Here is a 22,591-nt window from a genome sequence, read left to right as displayed (position 1 = left end):
ACAACACTCCCTGTAGTGTACCCCACAACACTCCCTGTAGTGTACCCCACAACGCTCCCTGTAGTGTACCCCACAACACTCCCTGTAGTGTACCCCACAACACTCCTGCTCCCTGTAGTGTACCCCACAACACTCCCTGTAGTGTACCCCACAACACTCCCTGTAGTGTACCCCACAACACTCCTGCTCCCTGTAGTGTACCCCACAACACTCCCTGTAGTGTACCCCACAACACTCCTTGTAGTGTACCCCACAACACTCCCTGTAGTATACCCCACAACACTCCTTGTAGTGTACCCCACAAAACTCTCTGTAGTGTACCCCACAACACTCCCTGTAGTGTACCCCACAACGCTCCCTGTAGTGTACCCCACAACGCTCCCTGTAGTGTACCCCACAACGCTCCCTGTAGTGTACCCCACAACGCTCTCTGTAGTGTACCCCACAACACTCCCTGTAGTGTACCCCACAACACTCCCTGTAGTGTACCCCACAACACTCCCTGTAGTGTACCCCACAACACTCCCTGTAGTGTACCCCACAACACTCCTGCTCCCTGTAGTGTACCCCACAACACTCCCTGTAGTGTACCCCACAACACTCCTGCTCCCTGTAGTGTACCCCACAACACTCCTGCTCCCTGTAGTGTACCCCACAACACTCCTGCTCCCTGTAGTGTACCCCACAACGCTCCCTGTAGTGTACCCCACAACGCTCCCTGTAGTGTACCCCACAACACTCCCTGTAGTGTACCCCACAACACTCCTGCTCCCTGTAGTGTACCCCACAACACTCCCTGTAGTGTACCCCACAACACTCCCTGTAGTGTACCCCACAACGCTCCCTGTAGTGTACCCCACAACACTCCCTGTAGTGTACCCCACAACGCTCCCTGTAGTGTACCCCACAACACTCCCTGTAGTGTACCCCACAACGCTCCCTGTAGTGTACCCCACAACACTCCCTGTAGTGTACCCCACAACACTCCCTGTAGTGTACCCCACAACACTCCCTGTAGTGTACCCCACAACACTCCCTGTAGTGTACCCCACAACACTCCCTGTAGTGTACCCCACAACACTCCCTGTAGTGTACCCCACAACACTCCCTGTAGTGTACCCCACAACGCTCCCTGTAGTGTACCCCACAACACTCCCTGTAGTGTACCCCACAACACTCCCTGTAGTGTACCCCACAACACTCCCTGTAGTGTACCCCACAACACTCCTGCTCCCTGTAGTGTACCCCACCATACTCCTGCTCCCTGTAGTGTACCCCACAACACTCCCTGTAGTGTACCCCACAACACTCTCTGTAGTGTACCCCACAACACTCCTTGTAGTGTACCCCACAACACTCCCTGTAGTGTACCCCACAACACTCCCTGTAGTGTACCCCACAACACTCCCTGTAGTGTACCCCACAACACTCCCTGTAGTGTACCCCACAACGCTCCCTGTAGTGTACCCCACAACACTCCCTGTAGTGTACCCCACAACACTCCCTGTAGTGTACCCCACAACACTCCCTGTAGTGTACCCCACAACACTCCCTGTAGTGTACCCCACAACACTCCCTGTAGTGTACCCCACAACACTCCCTGTAGTGTACCCCACAACACTCCCTGTAGTGTACCCCACAACACTCCCTGTAGTGTACCCCACAACACTCCCTGTAGTGTACCCCACAACACTCCCTGTAGTGTACCCCACAACACTCCCTGTAGTGTACCCCACAACACTCCTGCTCCCTGTAGTGTACCCCACAACACTCCTGCTCCCTGTAGTGTACCCCACAACACTCCCTGTAGTGTACCCCACAACACTCCCTGTAGTGTACCCCACAACACTCCCTGTAGTGTACCCCACAACACTCCCTGTAGTGTACCCCACAACACTCCCTGTAGTGTACCCCACAACACTCCCTGTAGTGTACCCCACAACACTCCCTGTAGTGTACCCCACAACACTCCTGCTCCCTGTAGTGTACCCCACAACACTCCCTGTAGTGTACCCCACAACACTCCCTGTAGTGTACCCCACAACACTCCTGCTCCCTGTAGTGTACCCCACAACACTCCCTGTAGTGTACCCCACAACACTCCCTGTAGTGTACCCCACAACACTCCCTGTAGTGTACCCCACAACACTCCTGCTCCCTGTAGTGTACCCCACAACACTCCTGCTCCCTGTAGTGTACCCCACAACACTCCCTGTAGTGTACCCCACAACACTCCCTGTAGTGTACCCCACAACACTCCTGCTCCCTGTAGTGTACCCCACAACACTCCTGCTCCCTGTAGTGTACCCCACAACACTCCTGCTCCCTGTAGTGTACCCCACAACGCTCCCTGTAGTGTACCCCACAACGCTCCCTGTAGTGTACCCCACAACGCTCCCTGTAGTGTACCCCACAACGCTCCCTGTAGTGTACCCCACAACGCTCCCTGTAGTGTACCCCACAACACTCCCTGTAGTGTACCCCACAACACTCCCTGTAGTGTACCCCACAACACTCCCTGTAGTGTACCCCACAACACTCCTGCTCCCTGTAGTGTACCCCACAACACTCCTGCTCCCTGTAGTGTACCCCACAACACTCCTGCTCCCTGTAGTGTACCCCACAACACTCCCTGTAGTGTACCCCACAACACTCCTGCTCCCTGTAGTGTACCCCACAACACTCCCTGTAGTGTACCCCACAACACTCCCTGTAGTGTACCCCACAACACTCCCTGTAGTGTACCCCACAACACTCCCTGTAGTGTACCCCACAACACTCCTGCTCCCTGTAGTGTACCCCACAACACTCCCTGTAGTGTACCCCACAACACTCCCTGTAGTGTACCCCACAACACTCCCTGTAGTGTACCCCACAACACTCCCTGTAGTGTACCCCACAACACTCCCTGTAGTGTACCCCACAACACTCCCTGTAGTGTACCCCACAACACTCCCTGTAGTGTACCCCACAACACTCCTGCTCCCTGTAGTGTACCCCACAACACTCCCTGCAGTGTACCCCACAACACTCCTGCTTAGAACGTTCTCTAATATATACAATTGTTAATAGTGAATTGTACTGTAGGTTCTGTAGTCAAATGTAATGAACATTTCAAGAAAGAGCCAAACAGAATCTTATGGTAAAATGTTTTTATGTAAAATAATATATATATATATATATATATATTTCATTTTAATAACAGATGTAAAGGCTTTCAAAATGTTTCCTTATCCGTCCCTATGGGTGAGGTATGACAGCTTCCTGTGTCCGTCCCTGTATGTCTTACTGACTTGTGTGTCTCTTTGTTCCCCAGGTTTCTGGCCCTGTGACTGGTCCCTCTCTGATCCTGAAGGGACTCTCTCTCTCTCTCTCTCTCTGTGTGTGTTGAAGAATCTGGTAAGTCACATTCCTCTCTTTCCCCCGTCTCCTCTCCTGGTCTGTTCATTAAGCACCCCCACCAACCACCTCCCTCCCAGCATGTTACCCGGCCTGTTACCCGGCCTGTTACCCGGCCTGTTACCCAGGCCTGTTACCCGGCCTGTTACCCAGGCCTGTTACCCGGCCTGTTACCCGGCCTGTTACCCGGCCTGTTACCCGGCCTGTTACCCGGCCTGTTACCCAGGCCTGTTACCCGGCCTGTTACCCAGGCCTGTTACCCAGGCCTGTTACCCAGGCCTGAGACCCGGCCTGTTACCCGGCCTGTTACCCAGCCTGTTACCCGGCCTGTTACCCGGCCTGTTACCCAGGCCTGTTACCCAGGCCTGTTACCCAGGCCTGTTACCCAGGCCTGTTACCCGGCCTGTTTACCCGGCCTGTTTACCCGGCCTGTTTACCCGGCCTGCTACCCGGCCTGTTACCCAGGCCTGTTACCCGGCCTGTTTACCCGGCCTGTTTACCCGGCCTGCTACCCGGCCTGTTACCCAGGCCTGTTACCCGGCCTGCTACCCGGCCTGTTACCCGGCCTGTTACCCGGCCTGTTACCCGGCCTGCTACCCGGCCTGTTACCCGGCCTGCTACCCGGCCTGTTACCCGGCCTGTTACCCGGCCTGCTACCCGGCCTGTTACCCGGCCTTCCTGTCTGTCTGTCTCAGTTCTAAGACAGAGGTGTTTGACACGTTAGCCTGTGATGTTGTGTATCTCTTTTTCCACCTCTTTTTTTTATTTTGTGGGGAGAGAAACTAGAATTTACCAGTTAGTTTGATTATTTTATGTAACTGCCTCACATTCCATACGCTTTAAGAGCTGCAGCAGTGGATTACTAGTGCGGAAGGAGGGGAGACGAGGAGAGGAGGGAGGGAGGGAGAGGAGAGGATTATATAAACTGACCTGTGTCAGAGAGTTCGGGTCACAGAGGCAGGGCGAGTGGCGGGGCAGAAGGTTCCCTTTATGACATAAGGGACTCCAAAGTTGACCTCTCTCTCTCTCTCCCTCCCTTCCTCTTGGATGATGCATCGTCAATTCGCTCAATTAGGCCTGCATATCAAGAGAACAGGACATGATGCGTTTCTGTTGCGTAACATTTTAAAATCTTCCAACTCCCTTTAATCAAATGAGGCTTCGCTTAATTGGCCAGCACAAAGAGGCTTCTCAGACTGACTTAATCCCAAAGTATATGACCTCAACTGGAAAGGAGACTGGGAGAGAGACTGGGAGAGAGACTGGGGGAGAGACTGGGGGAGAGGGAGAGGCTGGGTGAGAGGGAGAGGCTGGGGGAGAGGGAGAGGCTGGGGGAGAGGGAGAGGCTGGGGGAGAGGGAGAGGCTGGGTGAGAGGGAGAGGCTGGGTGAGAGGGAGAGGCTGGGTGAGAGGGAGAGGCTGGTTGAGAGGGAGAGGCTGGTTGAGAGGGAGAGGCTGGTTGAGAGGGAGAGGCTGGTTGAGAGGGAGAGGCTGAGCGAGAGGGAGAGGCTGAGCGAGAGGGAGAGGCTGAGCGAGAGGGAGAGGCTGAGCGAGAGGGAGAGGCTGAGCGAGAGGGAGAGGCTGAGCGAGAGGGAGAGGCTGGGCGAGAGGGAGAGGCTGAGCGAGAGGGAGAGGCTGAGCGAGAGGGAGAGGCTGAGCGAGAGGGAGAGGCTGAGCGAGAGGGAGAGGCTGAGCGAGAGGGAGAGGCTGAGCGAGAGGGAGAGGCTGGGCGAGAGGGAGAGGCTGGGCGAGAGGGAGAGGCTGAGCGAGAGGGAGAGGCTGGGCGAGAGGGAGAGGCTGAGCGAGAGGGAGAGGCTGAGCGAGAGGGAGAGGCTGAGCGAGAGGGAGAGACTGTGAAAAAGAGGGATAGAGTTCCTTGGGAATTCTCTGGATCTGAAGTGAAAGAGGGATAGAGTTCCTTGGGAATTCTCTGGATCTGAAGTGAAAGAGGGATAGAGGAAGCAACTGTCTGAGGAACGCTGCAACCCGTAGTAGAATAGTAGTAATATGTCCTAATATTAGATTATTATCATCATTATTATCGTCATTATCATTATTATCATCATTATTATCATTATCGTTATTATCATTATTATCATCATTATTATCATTATCGTTACCATTATTATCATTTATCAGAATTATCATTTATCAGAATTATCATTTACATCATCATTATCATCATTAATATATTATCGTTATTATCATTATTTCATCATTACCCCAGTCAGTCCAGTCAGAGTCACGGTGTTACCCCAGTCAGTCCAGTCAGAGTCACGGTGTTACCCCAGTCAGTCCAGTCAGAGTCACGGTGTTACCCCAGTCAGTCCTGTCAGAGTCACGGTGTTACCCCAGTCAGTCCAGTCAGAGTCACGGTGTTACCCCAGTCAGAGTCACGGTGTTACCCCAGTCAGTCCTATCAGAGTCACGGTGTTACCCCAGTCAGTCCAGTCAGAGTCACGGTGTTACCCCAGTCAGTCCTATCAGAGTCACGGTGTTACCCCAGTCAGTCCTATCAGAGTCACGGTGTTACCCCAGTCAGAGTCACGGTGTTACCCCAGTCAGTCCTATCAGAGTCACGGTGTTACCCCAGTCAGTCCAGTCAGAGTCACTGTGTTACCCCAGTCAGTCCAGTCAGAGTCACGGTGTTACCCCAGTCAGTCCTATCAGAGTCACGGTGTTACCCCAGTCAGTCCTATCAGAGTCACGGTGTTACCCCAGTCAGTCCAGTCAGAGTCACGGTGTTACCCCAGTCAGAGTCACGGTGTTACCCCAGTCAGTCCAGTCAGAGTCACGGTGTTACCCCAGTCAGTCCAGTCAGAGTCACGGTGTTACCCCAGTCAGAGTCACGGTGTTACCCCAGTCAGAGTCACGGTGTTACCCCAGTCAGAGCCACGGTGTTACCCCAGTCAGTCCAGTCAGAGTCACGGTGTTACCCCAGTCAGAGTCACGGTGTTACCCCAGTCAGAGTCACGGTGTTACCCCAGTCAGAGCCACGGTGTTACCCCAGTCAGTCCAGTCAGAGTCACGGTGTTACCCCAGTCAGTCCTATCAGAGCCACGGTGTTACCCCAGTCTGTCCTATCAGAGCCACGGTGTTACCCCAGTCAGTCCTATCAGAGTCACGGTGTTACCCCAGTCAGAGTCACGGTGTTACCCCAGTCAGAGTCACGGTGTTACCCCAGTCAGAGCCACGGTGTTACCCCAGTCAGTCCAGTCAGAGTCACGGTGTTACCCCAGTCAGAGTCACGGTGTTACCCCAGTCAGAGTCACGGTGTTACCCCAGTCAGAGCCACGGTGTTACCCCAGTCAGTCCTGTCAGAGCCACGGTGTTACCCCAGTCAGTCCTATCAGAGTCACGGTGTTACCCCAGTCAGTCCTATCAGAGTCACGGTGTTACCCCAGTCAGTCCTATCAGAGTCACGGTGTTACCCCAGTCAGTCCAGTCAGAGTCACAGTGTTACCCCAGTCAGTCCAGTCAGAGCCACGGTGTTACCCCAGTCAGTCCAGTCAGAGTCACGGTGTTACCCCAGTCAGTCCTGTCAGAGTCACGGTGTTACCCCAGTCAGTCCAGTCAGAGTCACGGTGTTACCCCAGTCAGAGTCACGGTGTTACCCCAGTCAGTCCTATCAGAGTCACGGTGTTACCCCAGTCAGTCCAGTCAGAGTCACGGTGTTACCCCAGTCAGTCCTATCAGAGTCACGGTGTTACCCCAGTCAGTCCTATCAGAGTCACGGTGTTACCCCAGTCAGAGTCACGGTGTTACCCCAGTCAGTCCTATCAGAGTCACGGTGTTACCCCAGTCAGTCCAGTCAGAGTCACGGTGTTACCCCAGTCAGTCCAGTCAGAGTCACGGTGTTACCCCAGTCAGTCCTATCAGAGTCACGGTGTTACCCCAGTCAGTCCTATCAGAGTCACGGTGTTACCCCAGTCAGTCCAGTCAGAGTCACGGTGTTACCCCAGTCAGAGTCACGGTGTTACCCCAGTCAGTTCAGTCAGAGTCACGGTGTTACCCCAGTCAGTCCAGTCAGAGTCACGGTGTTACCCCAGTCAGAGTCACGGTGTTACCCCAGTCAGAGTCACGGTGTTACCCCAGTCAGAGTCACGGTGTTACCCCAGTCAGAGCCACGGTGTTACCCCAGTCAGTCCAGTCAGAGTCACGGTGTTACCCCAGTCAGAGTCACGGTGTTACCCCAGTCAGAGTCACGGTGTTACCCCAGTCAGAGCCACGGTGTTACCCCAGTCAGTCCAGTCAGAGTCACGGTGTTACCCCAGTCAGAGTCACGGTGTTACCCCAGTCAGAGTCACGGTGTTACCCCAGTCAGAGCCACGGTGTTACCCCAGTCAGTCCAGTCAGAGTCACGGTGTTACCCCAGTCAGAGCCACGGTGTTACCCCAGTCAGTCCAGTCAGAGTCACGGTGTTACCCCAGTCAGTCCTATCAGAGCCACGGTGTTACCCCAGTCTGTCCTATCAGAGCCACGGTGTTACCCCAGTCAGTCCTATCAGAGTCACGGTGTTACCCCAGTCAGAGTCACGGTGTTACCCCAGTCAGAGTCACGGTGTTACCCCAGTCAGAGTCACGGTGTTACCCCAGTCAGAGCCACGGTGTTACCCCAGTCAGTCCAGTCAGAGTCACGGTGTTACCCCAGTCAGAGTCACGGTGTTACCCCAGTCAGAGTCACGGTGTTACCCCAGTCAGAGCCACGGTGTTACCCCAGTCAGTCCTGTCAGAGCCACGGTGTTACCCCAGTCAGTCCTATCAGAGTCACGGTGTTACCCCAGTCAGTCCTATCAGAGTCACGGTGTTACCCCAGTCAGTCCTATCAGAGTCACGGTGTTACCCCAGTCAGTCCAGTCAGAGTCACAGTGTTACCCCAGTCAGTCCAGTCAGAGCCACGGTGTTACCCCAGTCAGTCCAGTCAGAGTCACGGTGTTACCCCAGTCAGTCCAGTCAGAGTCACGGTGTTACCCCAGTCAGTCCAGTCAGAGTCACAGTGTTACCCCAGTCAGTCCTATCAGAGCCACGGTGTTACCCCAGTCAGTCCAGTCAGAGTCACGGTGTTACCCCAGTCAGTCCTATCAGAGTCACGGTGTTACCCCAGTCAGTCCAGTCAGAGTCACGGTGTTACCCCAGTCAGTCCTATCAGAGTCACGGTGTTACCCCAGTCAGTCCAGTCAGAGTCACGGTGTTACCCCAGTCAGTCCTATCAGAGTCACGGTGTTACCCCAGTCAGTCCTATCAGAGTCACGGTGTTACCCCAGTCAGTCCAGTCAGAGTCACGGTGTTACCCCAGTCAGAGTCACGGTGTTACCCCAGTCAGTCCAGTCAGAGTCACGGTGTTACCCCAGTCAGTCCAGTCAGAGTCACGGTGTTACCCCAGTCAGAGTCACGGTGTTACCCCAGTCAGAGTCACGGGTGTTACCCCAGTCAGAGCCACGGTGTTACCCCAGTCAGTCCAGTCAGAGTCACGGTGTTACCCCAGTCAGAGTCACGGTGTTACCCCAGTCAGAGTCACGGTGTTACCCCAGTCAGAGCCACGGTGTTACCCCAGTCAGTCCAGTCAGAGTCACGGTGTTACCCCAGTCAGTCCTATCAGAGCCACGGTGTTACCCCAGTCTGTCCTATCAGAGCCACGGTGTTACCCCAGTCAGTCCTATCAGAGTCACGGTGTTACCCCAGTCAGCCACGGTGTTACCCCAGTCTGTCCTGTCAGAGTCACGGTGTTACCCCAGTCAGTCCTATCAGAGTCACGGTGTTACCCCAGTCAGTCCTATCAGAGTCACGGTGTTACCCCAGTCAGTCCTATCAGAGTCACGGTGTTACCCCAGTCAGAGTCACGGTGTTACCCCAGTCAGAGTCACGGTGTTACCCCAGTCAGAGTCACGGTGTTACCCCAGTCAGAGCCACGGTGTTACCCCAGTCAGTCCAGTCAGAGTCACGGTGTTACCCCAGTCAGTCCTATCAGAGTCACGGTGTTACCCCAGTCAGTCCTGTCAGAGTCACGGTGTTACCCCAGTCAGAGCCACGGTGTTACCCCAGTCAGAGTCACGGTGTTACCCCAGTCAGTCCTGTCAGAGTCACGGTGTTACCCCAGTCAGAGTCACGGTGTTACCCCAGTCAGTCCTGTCAGAGTCACGGTGTTACCCCAGTCAGTCCTGTCAGAGTCACGGTGTTACCCCAGTCAGTCCTATCAGAGCCACGGTGTTACCCCAGTCAGAATCACGGTGTTACCCCAGTCAGTCCTATCAGAGTCACGGTGTTACCCCAGTCAGTCCAGTCAGAGTCACGGTGTTACCCCAGTCAGTCTTGTCAGAGTCACGGTGTTACCCCAGTCAGTCCTGTCAAAGTCACGGTGTTACCCCAGTCTGTCCTGTCAGAGTCACGGTGTTACCCCAGTCAGTCCAGTCAGAGCCACGGTGTTACCCCTGTCAGAGTCACGGTGTTACCCCAGTCAGTCCTGTCAGAGTCACGGTGTTACCCCAGTCAGTCCTGTCAGAGTCACGGTGTTACCCCAGTCAGTCCAGTCAGAGTCACGGTGTTACCCCAGTCAGTCCTGTCAGAGTCACGGTGTTACCCCAGTCAGTCCTATCAGAGTCACGGTGTTACCCCAGTCAGAGCCACGGTATTACCCCAGTCAGAGTCACGGTGTTACCCCAGTCAGTCCTGTCAGAGTCACGGTGTTACCCCAGTCAGTCCTGTCAGAGTCACGGGTTACCCCAGTCAGTCCAGTCAGAGTCACGGTGTTACCCCAGTCAGTCCTGTCAGAGTCACGGTGTTACCCCAGTCAGAGTCACGGTGTTTCCCCAGTCAGAGCCACGGTGTTACCCCAGTCAGAGTCACGGTGTTACCCCAGTCAGTCCTATCAGAGTCACGGTGTTACCCTCAGAGCCACGGTGTTACCCCAGTCAGAGTCACGGTGTTACCCCAGTCAGTCCAGTCAGAGCCACGGTGTTACCCCAGTCAGAGCCACGGTGTTACCCCAGTCAGTCCTGTCAGAGTCACGGTGTTACCCCACTCAGTCCTGTCAGAGTCACGGTGTTACCCCAGTCAGAGTCACGGTGTTACCCCAGTCAGAGTCACGGTGTTACCCCAGTCAGAGTCACGGTGTTACCCCAGTCAGTCCTGTCAGAGTCACGGTGTTACCCCAGTCAGTCCTGTCAGAGTCACGGTGTTACCCCAGTCAGTCCTATCAGAGTCACGGTGTTACCCCAGTCAGAGCCACGGTGTTACCCCAGTCAGAGCCACGGTGTTACCCCAGTCAGAGCCACGGTGTTACCCCAGTCAGTCCTGTCAGAGTCACGGTGTTACCCCAGTCAGTCCTGTCAGAGTCACGGTGTTACCCCAGTCAGTCCTATCAGAGTCACGGTGTTACCCCAGTCAGTCCTGTCAGAGTCACGGTGTTACCCCAGTCAGTCCAGTCAGAGTCACGGTGTTACCCCAGTCAGTCCTGTCAGAGTCACGGTGTTACCCCAGTCAGAGCCACGGTGTTACCCCAGTCAGAGTCACGGTGTTACCCCAGTCAGAGTCACGGTGTTACCCCAGTCAGAGCCACGGTGTTACCCCAGTCAGAGTCACGGTGTTACCCCAGTCAGAGCCACGGTGTTACCCCAGTCAGAGTCACGGTGTTACCCCAGTCAGTCCTATCAGAGTCACGGTGTTACCCCAGTCAGTCCTATCAGAGTCACGGTGTTACCCCAGTCAGAGTCACGGTGTTACCCCAGTCAGAGTCACGGTGTTACCCCAGTCAGAGCCACGTTGTTACCCCAGTCAGAGTCACGGTGTTACCCCAGTCAGAGTCACGGTGTTACCCCAGTCAGAGCCACGGTGTTACCCCAGTCAGAGTCAATGTGTTACCCCAGTCAGAGCCACGGTGTTACCCCAGTCAGAGCCACGGTGTTACCCCAGTCAGAGTCACGGTGTTACCCCAGTCAGTCCTGTCAGAGTCACGGTGTTACCCCAGTCAGAGTCACGGTGTTACCCCAGTCAGTCCTGTCAGAGTCACGGTGTTACCCCAGTCAGTCCTGTCAGAGTCACGGTGTTACCCCAGTCAGAGTCACGGTGCTACCCCAGTCAGAGCCACGGTGTTACCCCAGTCAGAGCCACGGTGTTACCCCAGTCAGAGTCACGGTGTTACCCCAGTCAGAGCCACGGTGTTACCCCAGTCAGAGTCACGGTGTTACCCCAGTCAGTCCTATCAGAGTCACGGTGTTACCCCAGTCAGTCCTATCAGAGTCACGGTGTTACCCCAGTCAGTCCTATCAGAGCCACGGTGTTACCCCTGTCAGAGTCACGGTGTTACCCCAGTCAGTCCAGTCAGAGTCACGGTGTTACCCCAGTCAGTCCTATCAGAGTCACGGTGTTACCCCAGTCAGAGTCACGGTGTTACCCCAGCCAGTCCAGTCAGAGCCACGGTGTTACCCCTGTCAGAGTCACGGTGTTACCCCAGTCAGTCCTGTCAGAGTCACGGTGTTACCCCAGTCAGTCCTATCAGAGTCACGGTGTTACCCCAGTCAGAGTCACGGTGTTACCCCAGTCAGAGTCACGGTGTTACCCCAGTCAGAGTCACGGTGTTACCCCAGTCAGTCCTGTCAGAGCCACGGTGTTACCCCAGTCAGTCCTGTCAGAGTCACGGTGTTACCCCAGTCAGTCCTATCAGAGTCACGGTGTTACCCCAGTCAGAGTCACGGTGTTACCCCAGTCAGAGTCACGGTGTTACCCCAGTCAGAGTCACGGTCTTACCCCAGTCAGAGTCACGGTCTTACCCCAGTCAGAGTCACGGTGTTACCCCAGTCAGAGCCACGGTGTTACCCCAGTCAGAGTCACGGTCTTACCCCAGTCAGAGTCACGGTGTTACCCCAGTCAGTCCTGTCAGTCACGGTGTTACCCCAGTCAGTCCTGTCAGAGTCACGGTGTTACCCCAGTCAGTCCTATCAGAGCCACGGTGTTACCCCAGTCAGAGCCACGGTGTTACCCCAGTCAGAGTCACGGTGTTACCCCAGTCAGTCCTATCAGAGCCACGGTGTTACCCCAGTCAGTCCAGTCAGAGCCACGGTGTTACCCCAGTCAGAGTCACGGTGTTACCCCAGTCAGAGTCACGGTGTTACCCCAGTCAGAGTCACGGTGTTACCCCAGTCAGAGTCACGGTGTTACCCCAGTCAGTCCAGTCAGAGCCACGGTGTTACCCCAGTCAGTCCTATCAGAGCCACGGTGTTACCCCAGTCAGTCCTGTCAGAGTCACGGTGTTACCCCAGTCAGTCCAGTCAGAGTCACGGTGTTACCCCAGTCAGTCCTGTCAGAGTCACGGTGTTACCCCAGTCAGTCCTGTCAGAGTCACGGTGTTACCCCAGTCAGAGCCACGGTGTTACCCCAGTCAGAGTCACGGTGTTACCCCAGTCAGAGCCACGGTGTTACCCCATTCAGAGCCACGGTGTTACCCCAGTCAGTCCAGTCAGAGCCACGGTGTTACCCCAGTCAGAGCCACGGTGTTACCCCAGTCAGAGCCACGGTGTTACCCCAGTCAGTCCTATCAGAGTCACGGTGTTACCCCAGTCAGAGCCACGGTGTTACCCCAGTCAGAGCCACGGTGTTACCCCAGTCAGTCCTGTCAGTCACGGTGTTACCCCAGTCAGTCCTGTCAGAGTCACGGTGTTACCCCAGTCAGTCCTATCAGAGCCACGGTGTTACCCCAGTCAGAGCCACGGTGTTACCCCAGTCAGAGTCACGGTGTTACCCCAGTCAGTCCTATCAGAGCCACGGTGTTACCCCAGTCAGTCCAGTCAGAGCCACGGTGTTACCCCAGTCAGAGTCACGGTGTTACCCCAGTCAGAGTCACGGTGTTACCCCAGTCAGAGTCACGGTGTTACCCCAGTCAGAGTCACGGTGTTACCCCAGTCAGAGTCACGGTGTTACCCCAGTCAGTCCAGTCAGAGCCACGGTGTTACCCCAGTCAGTCCTATCAGAGCCACGGTGTTACCCCAGTCAGTCCTGTCAGAGTCACGGTGTTACCCCAGTCAGTCCAGTCAGAGTCACGGTGTTACCCCAGTCAGTCCTGTCAGAGTCACGGTGTTACCCCAGTCAGTCCTGTCAGAGTCACGGTGTTACCCCAGTCAGAGCCACGGTGTTACCCCAGTCAGAGTCACGGTGTTACCCCAGTCAGAGCCACGGTGTTACCCCATTCAGAGCCACGGTGTTACCCCAGTCAGTCCTATCAGAGTCACGGTGTTACCCCAGTCAGAGCCACGGTGTTACCCCAGTCAGAGCCACGGTGTTACCCCAGTCAGTCCTATCAGAGCCACGGTGTTACCCCAGTCAGTCCTATCAGAGCCACGGTGTTACCCCAGTCAGAGCCACGGTGTTACCCCAGTCAGAGCCACGGTGTTACCCCAGTCAGAGTCACGGTGTTACCCCAGTCAGAGTCACGGTGTTACCCCAGTCAGAGTCACGGTGTTACCCCAGTCAGAGTCACGGTGTTACCCCAGTCAGAGTCACGGTGTTACCCCAGTCAGAGTCACGGTGTTACCCCAGTCAGAGTCACGGTGTTACCCCAGTCAGAGTCACGGTGTTACCCCAGTCAGAGCCACGGTGTTACCCCAGTCAGTCCTATCAGAGTCACGGTGTTACCCCATTCAGAGCCACGGTGTTACACCAGTCAGTCCTATCAGAGTCACGGTGTTACCCCAGTCAGTCCTATCAGAGCCACGGTGTTACCCCAGTCAGTCCTATCAGAGCCACGGTGTTACCCCTGTCAGAGTCACGGTGTTACCCCAGTCAGTCCAGTCAGAGTCACGGTGTTACCCCAGTCAGTCCTATCAGAGTCACGGTGTTACCCTCAGAGTCACGGTGTTACCCCAGTCAGAGTCACGGGGTTACCCCAGTCAGTCCAGTCAGAACCACGGTGTTACCCCTGTCAGAGTCACGGTGTTACCCCAGTCAGTCCTGTCAGAGTCACGGTGTTACCCCAGTCAGTCCTGTCAGAGCCACGGTCTTACCCCAGTCAGAGTCACGGTCTTACCCCAGTCAGAGTCACGGTCTTACCCCAGTCAGAGCCACGGTGTTACCCCAGTCAGAGTCACGGTGTTACCCCAGTCAGAGTCACGGTGTTACCCCAGTCAGAGTCACGGTGTTACCCCAGTCAGTCCTGTCAGAGCCACGGTGTTACCCCAGTCAGTCCTGTCAGAGTCACGGTGTTACCCCAGTCAGTCCTATCAGAGCCACGGTGTTACCCCTGTCAGAGTCACGGTGTTACCCCAGTCAGTCCAGTCAGAGTCACGGTGTTACCCCAGTCAGTCCTATCAGAGTCACGGTGTTACCCTCAGAGTCACGGTGTTACCCCAGTCAGAGTCACGGGGTTACCCCAGTAAGAGTCACGGTGTTACCCCAGTCAGTACTATCAGAGTCACGGTGTTACCCCAGTCAGAGTCACGGTGTTACCCCAGTCAGTCCTATCAGAGTCACGGTGTTACCCCAGTCAGAGTCACGGTGTTACCCCAGTCAGAGTCACGGTGTTACCCCAGTCAGTCCTGTCAGAGCCACGGTGTTACCCCAGTCAGAGTCACGGTCTTACCCCAGTCAGAGTCACGGTCTTACCCCAGTCAGAGTCACGGTCTTACCCCAGTCAGAGTCACGGTCTTACCCCAGTCAGAGTCACGGTCTTACCCCAGTCAGAGTCACGGTCTTACCCCAGTCAGAGCCACAGTGTTACCCCAGTCAGAGCCACGGTGTTACCCCAGTCAGAGCCACGGTCTTACCCCAGTCAGAGCCACGGTCTTACCCCAGTCAGAGTCACGGTCTTACCCCAGTCAGAGTCACGGTGTTACCCCAGTCAGAGCCACGGTGTTACCCCAGTCAGTCACGGTGTTACCCCAGTCAGTCCTATCAGAGCCACGGTGTTACCCCAGTCAGTCCAGTCAGAGCCACGGTGTTACCCCAGTCAGAGTCACGGTGTTACCCCAGTCAGAGTCACGGTGTTACCCCAGTCAGTCCAGTCAGAGCCACGGTGTTACCCCAGTCAGTCCTATCAGAGCCACGGTGTTAGCCCAGTCAGTCCTGTCAGAGTCACGGTGTTACCCCAGTCAGTCCAGTCAGAGCCACGGTGTTACCCCAGTCAGTCCTATCAGAGCCACGGTGTTACCCCAGTCAGAGCCACGGTGTTACCCCAGTCAGTCCAGTCAGAGCCACGGTGTTACCCCAGTCAGAGCCACGGTGTTACCCCAGTCAGAGCCACGGTGTTACCCCAGTCAGTCCTATCAGAGTCACGGTGTTACCCCAGTCAGTCCTATCAGAGTCACGGTGTTACCCCAGTCAGTCCTATCAGAGTCACGGTGTTACCCCAGTCAGTCCAGTCAGAGCCACGGTGTTACCCCAGTCAGAGCCACGGTGTTACCCCAGTCAGTCCAGTCAGAGCCACGGTGTTACCCCAGTCAGAGCCACGGTGTTACCCCAGTCAGAGCCACGGTGTTACCCCAGTCAGTCCAGTCAGAGCCACGGTGTTACCCCAGTCAGTCCTGTCAGAGCCACGGTGTTACCCCAGTCAGAGTCACGGTGTTACCCCAGTCAGAGTCACGGTGTTACCCCAGTCAGAGTCACGGTGTTACCCCAGTCAGAGTCACGGTGTTACCCCAGTCAGAGTCACGGTGTTACCCCAGTCAGAGCCACGGTCTTACCCCAGTCAGAGCCACGGTCTTACCCCAGTCAGAGTCACGGTCTTACCCCAGTCAGAGTCACGGTGTTACCCCAGTCAGAGCCACGGTGTTACCCCAGTCAGTCACGGTGTTACCCCAGTCAGTCCTATCAGAGCCACGGTGTTACCCCAGTCAGTCCAGTCAGAGCCACGGTGTTACCCCAGTCAGAGTCACGGTGTTACCCCAGTCAGAGTCACGGTGTTACCCCAGTCAGTCCAGTCAGAGCCACGGTGTTACCCCAGTCAGTCCTATCAGAGCCACGGTGTTAGCCCAGTCAGTCCTGTCAGAGTCACGGTGTTACCCCAGTCAGTCCAGTCAGAGCCACGGTGTTACCCCAGTCAGTCCTATCAGAGCCACGGTGTTACCCCAGTCAGAGCCACGGTGTTACCCCAGTCAGTCCAGTCAGAGCCACGGTGTTACCCCAGTCAGAGCCACGGTGTTACCCCAGTCAGAGCCACGGTGTTACCCCAGTCAGTCCTATCAGAGTCACGGTGTTACCCCAGTCAGTCCTATCAGAGTCACGGTGTTACCCCAGTCAGTCCTATCAGAGTCACGGTGTTACCCCAGTCAGTCCAGTCAGAGCCACGGTGTTACCCCAGTCAGAGCCACGGTGTTACCCCAGTCAGTCCAGTCAGAGCCACGGTGTTACCCCAGTCAGAGCCACGGTGTTACCCCAGTCAGAGCCACGGTGTTACCCCAGTCAGTCCAGTCAGAGCCACGGTGTTACCCCAGTCAGTCCTATCAGAGCCACGGTGTTACCCCAGTCAGAGCCACGGTGTTACCCCAGTCAGTCCAGTCAGAGCCACGGTGTTACCCCAGTCAGAGCCACGGTGTTACCCCAGTCAGAGCCACGGTGTTACCCCAGTCAGTCCTATCAGAGTCACGGTGTTACCCCAGTCAGTCCTATCAGAGTCACGGTGTTACCCCAGTCAGTCCTATCAGAGTCACGGTGTTACCCCAGTCAGTCCAGTCAGAGCCACGGTGTTACCCCAGTCAGAGCCACGGTGTTACCCCAGTCAGTCCAGTCAGAGCCACGGTGTTACCCCAGTCAGAGCCACGGTGTTACCCCAGTCAGAGCCACGGTGTTACCCCAGTCAGTCCAGTCAGAGCCACGGTGTTACCCCAGTCAGTCCTGTCAGAGCCACGGTGTTACCCCAGTCAGTCCTATCAGAGTCACGGTGTTACCCCAGTCAGTCCTATCAGAGTCACGGTGTTACCCCAGTCAGAGTCACGGTGTTACCCCAGTCAGAGTCACGGTGTTACCCCAGTCAGAGTCACGGTGTTACCCCAGTCAGAGTCACGGTGTTACCCCAGTCAGAGTCACGGTGTTACCCCAGTCAGAGCCACGGTCTTACCCCAGTCAGAGCCACGGTCTTACCCCAGTCAGAGTCACGGTCTTACCCCAGTCAGAGTCACGGTGTTACCCCAGTCAGAGCCACGGTGTTACCCCAGTCAGTCACGGTGTTACCCCAGTCAGTCCTATCAGAGCCACGGTGTTACCCCAGTCAGTCCAGTCAGAGCCACGGTGTTACCCCAGTCAGAGTCACGGTGTTACCCCAGTCAGAGTCACGGTGTTACCCCAGTCAGTCCAGTCAGAGCCACGGTGTTACCCCAGTCAGTCCTATCAGAGCCACGGTGTTAGCCCAGTCAGTCCTGTCAGAGTCACGGTGTTACCCCAGTCAGTCCAGTCAGAGCCACGGTGTTACCCCAGTCAGTCCTATCAGAGCCACGGTGTTACCCCAGTCAGAGCCACGGTGTTACCCCAGTCAGTCCAGTCAGAGCCACGGTGTTACCCCAGTCAGAGCCACGGTGTTACCCCAGTCAGAGCCACGGTGTTACCCCAGTCAGTCCTATCAGAGTCACGGTGTTACCCCAGTCAGTCCTATCAGAGTCACGGTGTTACCCCAGTCAGTCCTATCAGAGTCACGGTGTTACCCCAGTCAGTCCAGTCAGAGCCACGGTGTTACCCCAGTCAGAGCCACGGTGTTACCCCAGTCAGTCCAGTCAGAGCCACGGTGTTACCCCAGTCAGAGCCACGGTGTTACCCCAGTCAGAGCCACGGTGTTACCCCAGTCAGTCCAGTCAGAGCCACGGTGTTACCCCAGTCAGTCCTATCAGAGTCACGGTGTTACCCCAGTCAGTCCTATCAGAGTCACGGTGTTACCCCAGTCAGAGTCACGGTGTTACCCCAGTCAGAGTCACGGTGTTACCCCAGTCAGAGTCACGGTGTTACCCCAGTCAGAGTCACGGTGTTACCCCAGTCAGAGTCACGGTGTTACCCCAGTCAGAGTCACGGTGTTACCCCAGTCAGAGTCACGGTGTTACCCCAGTCAGAGCCACGGTGTTACCCCAGTCAGTCCAGTCAGAGTCACGGTGTTACCCCAGTCAGTCCTGTCAGAGTCACGGTGTTACCCCAGTCAGTCCTATCAGAGTCACGGTGTTACCCCAGTCAGTCCTATCAGAGTCACGGTGTTACCCCAGTCAGTCCTATCAGAGTCACGGTGTTACCCCAGTCAGAGTCACGGTGTTACCCCAGTCAGTCCTATCAGAGTCACGGTGTTACCCCAGTCAGTCCAGTCAGAGTCACGGTGTTACCCCAGTCAGTCCAGTCAGAGTCACGGTGTTACCCCAGTCAGTCCTATCAGAGTCACGGTGTTACCCCAGTCAGTCCTATCAGAGTCACGGTGTTACCCCAGTCAGAGTCACGGTGTTACCCCAGTCAGTCCAGTCAGAGTCACGGTGTTACCCCAGTCAGTCCTATCAGAGTCACGGTGTTACCCCAGTCAGAGTCACGGTGTTACCCCAGTCAGAGTCACGGTGTTACCCCAGTCAGTCCTGTCAGAGCCACGGTGTTACCCCAGTCAGAGTCACGGTCTTACCCCAGTCAGAGTCACGGTCTTACCCCAGTCAGAGTCACGGTCTTACCCCAGTCAGAGTCACGGTCTTACCCCAGTCAGAGTCACGGTCTTACCCCAGTCAGAGTCACGGTCTTACCCCAGTCAGAGTCACGGTCTTACCCCAGTCAGAGTCACGGTCTTACCCCAGTCAGAGCCACGGTCTTACCCCAGTCAGAGCCACGGTGTTACCCCAGTCAGAGCCACGGTGTTACCCCAGTCAGAGCCACGGTGTTACCCCAGTCAGAGCCACGGTCTTACCCCAGTCAGAGTCACGGTGTTACCCCAGTCAGAGTCACGGTGTTACCCCAGTCAGAGTCACGGTGTTACCCCAGTCAGAGCCACGGTGTTACCCCAGTCAGTCACGGTGTTACCCCAGTCAGTCCTATCAGAGCCACGGTGTTACCCCAGTCAGTCCAGTCAGAGCCACGGTGTTACCCCAGTCAGTCCTATCAGAGCCACGGTGTTAGCCCAGTCAGTCCTGTCAGAGTCACGGTGTTACCCCAGTCAGTCCAGTCAGAGCCACGGTGTTACCCCAGTCAGTCCTATCAGAGCCACGGTGTTACCCCAGTCAGAGCCACGGTGTTACCCCAGTCAGTCCAGTCAGAGCCACGGTGTTACCCCAGTCAGAGCCACGGTGTTACCCCAGTCAGAGCCACGGTGTTACCCCAGTCAGTCCTATCAGAGTCACGGTGTTACCCCAGTCAGTCCTATCAGAGTCACGGTGTTACCCCAGTCAGTCCTATCAGAGTCACGGTGTTACCCCAGTCAGTCCAGTCAGAGCCACGGTGTTACCCCAGTCAGAGCCACGGTGTTACCCCAGTCAGTCCAGTCAGAGCCACGGTGTTACCCCAGTCAGAGCCACGGTGTTACCCCAGTCAGAGCCACGGTGTTACCCCAGTCAGTCCAGTCAGAGCCACGGTGTTACCCCAGTCAGTCCTATCAGAGTCACGGTGTTACCCCAGTCAGTCCTATCAGAGTCACGGTGTTACCCCAGTCAGAGTCACGGTGTTACCCCAGTCAGAGTCACGGTGTTACCCCAGTCAGAGCCACGGTGTTACCCCAGTCAGAGCCACGGTGTTACCCCAATCAGAGTCACGGTGTTACCCCAGTCAGAGTCACGGTGTTACCCCAGTCAGTCCAGTCAGAGTCACGGTGTTACCCCAGTCAGAGTCACGGTGTTACCCCAGTCAGAGTCACGGTGTTACCCCAGTCAGAGCCACGGTGTTACCCCAGTCAGAGCCACGGTGTTACCCCAGTCAGAGCCACGGTGTTACCCCAGTCAGTCCAGTCAGAGTCACGGTGTTACCCCAGTCAGTCCTATCAGAGTCACGGTGTTACCCCAGTCAGTCCTATCAGAGTCACGGTGTTACCCCAGTCAGTCCTATCAGAGTCACGGTGTTACCCCAGTCAGAGTCACGGTGTTACCCCATTCAGTCCTATCAGAGTCACGGTGTTACCCCAGTCAGTCCAGTCAGAGTCACGGTGTTACCCCAGTCAGAGCCACGGTGTTACCCCAGTCAGTCCAGTCAGAGTCACGGTGTTACCCCAGTCAGTCCTATCAGAGTCACGGTGTTACCCCAGTCAGTCCTATCAGAGTCACGGTGTTACCCCAGTCAGAGTCACGGTGTTACCCCAGTCAGTCCAGTCAGAGTCACGGTGTTACCCCAGTCAGAGTCACGGTGTTACCCCAGTCAGTCCTGTCAGAGTCACAGTGTTGTACAGTAATATCTATAGGGAGTGTCAACCTATTTCATTTTGGGACTCACACCTTACTACTTTGCCCTGGTCTAAAGTAGTCCCCTATTGGTCCCTGGTCTATAGTAGTCCCCTAGTGGGCCCTGGTCTATAGTAGTCCCCTAGTGGGCCCTGGTCTATAGTAGTCCCCTAGTGGGCCCTGGTCTATAGTAGTCCCCTATTGGGCCCTGGTCTAAAGTAGTCCCCTATTGGGCCCTGGTCTATAGTAGTCCCCTATTGGGCCCTGGTCTAAAGTAGTCCTCTATTGGTCCCTGGTCTAAAGTAGTCCCCTATTGGGCCCTGGTCTAAAGTAGTCCCCTAGTGGGCCCTGGTCTATAGTAGTCCCCTAGTGGGCCCTGGTCTATAGTAGTCCACTATTGGGCCTTGGTCTAAAGTAGTCCCCTATTGGGCCCTGGTCTAAAGTAGTCCTCTATTAGGCCCTGGTCTATAGTAGTCCCCTAGTGGGCCCTGGTCTATAGTAGTCCCCTAGTGGGCCCTGGTCTATAGTAGTCCCCTAGTGGGCCCTGGTCTATAGTAGTCCCCTAGTGGGCCCTGGTCTATAGTAGTCCCCTAGTGGGCCCTGGTCTTTAGTAGTCCCCTATTGGGCCCTGGTCTATAGTAGTCCCCTATTGGGCCCTGGTCTATAGTAGTCCCCTAGTGGGCCCTGGTCTATAGTAGTCCCCTATTGGGCCCTGGTCTAAAGTAGTCCCCTATTGGGCCCTGGTCTATAGTAGTCCCCTATTGGGCCCTGGTCTAAAGTAGTCCCCTATTGGGCCCTGGTCTAAAGTAGTCCTCTATTAGGCCCTGGTCTATAGTAGTCCCCTAGTGGGCCCTGGTCTATAGTAGTCCCCTAGTGGGCCCTGGTCTATAGTAGTCCCCTAGTGGGCCCTGGTCTATAGTAGTCCCCTAGTGGGCCCTGGTCTATAGTAGTCCCCTAGTGGGCCCTGGTCTTTAGTAGTCCCCTAGTGGGCCCTGGTCTATAGTAGTCCCCTAGTGGGCCCTGGTCTATAGTAGTCCCCTAGTGGGCCCTGGTCTATAATAGTCCCCTATTGGGCCCTGGTCTAAAGTAGTCCCCTATTGGGCCCTGGTCTATAGTAGTCCCCTATTGGGCCCTGGTCTAAAGTAGTCCTCTATTGGTCCCTGGTCTAAAGTAGTCCCCTATTGGGCCCTGGTCTAAAGTAGTCCCCTAGTGGGCCCTGGTCTATAGTAGTCCCCTAGTGGGCCCTGGTCTATAGTAGTCCCCTATTGGGCCCTGGTCTAAAGTAGTCCCCTATTGGGCCCTGGTCTAAAGTAGTCCTCTATTAGGCCCTGGTCTATAGTAGTCCCCTAGTGGGCCCTGGTCTATAGTAGTCCCCTAGTGGGCCCTGGTCTATAGTAGTCCCCTAGTGGGCCCTGGTCTATAGTAGTCCCCTAGTGGGCCCTGGTCTATAGTAGTCCCCTAGTGGGCCCTGGTCTTTAGTAGGCCCCTATTGGGCCCTGGTCTATAGTAGTCCCCTATTGGGCCCTGGTCTATAGTAGTCCCCTTGTGGGCCCTGGTCTATAGTAGTCCCCTATTGGTCCCTGGTCTAAAGTAGTCCCCTAGTGGGCCCTGGTCTATAGTAGTCCCCTATTTGGCCCTGGTCTATAGTAGTCCCCTATTGGGCCCTGGTCTATAGTAGTCCCCTATTGGGCCCTGGTCTATAGTAGTCCCCTATTGGGCCCTGGTCTATAGTAGTCCCCTATTGGGCCCTGGTCTATAGTAGTCCCCTATTGGGCCCTGGTCTAAAGTAGTCCCCTAGTGGGCCCTGGTCTATAGTAGTCCCCTATTGGGCCCTGGTCTAAAGTAGTCCCCTATTGGGCCCTGGTCTATAGTAGTCCCCTAGTGGGCCCTGGTCTATAGT

At 55.7% G+C, this 22,591-nt stretch overlaps 1 protein-coding gene across 5 annotated transcripts in view; it reads left to right on the top strand.

The window, feature by feature from the left end:
- LOC129842243 (lipoma-preferred partner homolog) overlaps positions 1–22,591 on the top strand; it is a 650,654-nt gene that overhangs the window by 73,405 nt on the left and 554,658 nt on the right. For all 5 annotated transcript variants that reach the window (XM_055910714.1, XM_055910711.1, XM_055910715.1 and 2 more), the window contains one exon: positions 3,317–3,399. The gene's annotated coding sequence lies outside the window, so the exon portion shown is untranslated. The remainder of the gene's footprint in view (positions 1–3,316; positions 3,400–22,591) is intronic.

Source organism: Salvelinus fontinalis, unplaced genomic scaffold, assembly GCF_029448725.1.
Source record: "Salvelinus fontinalis isolate EN_2023a unplaced genomic scaffold, ASM2944872v1 scaffold_0025, whole genome shotgun sequence".
NCBI lineage: Eukaryota > Metazoa > Chordata > Actinopteri > Salmoniformes > Salmonidae > Salvelinus > Salvelinus fontinalis.
The sequence above is the reverse complement of the archived record's forward strand: the minus strand, read 5'-3'. Positions and strand labels throughout refer to the sequence as shown.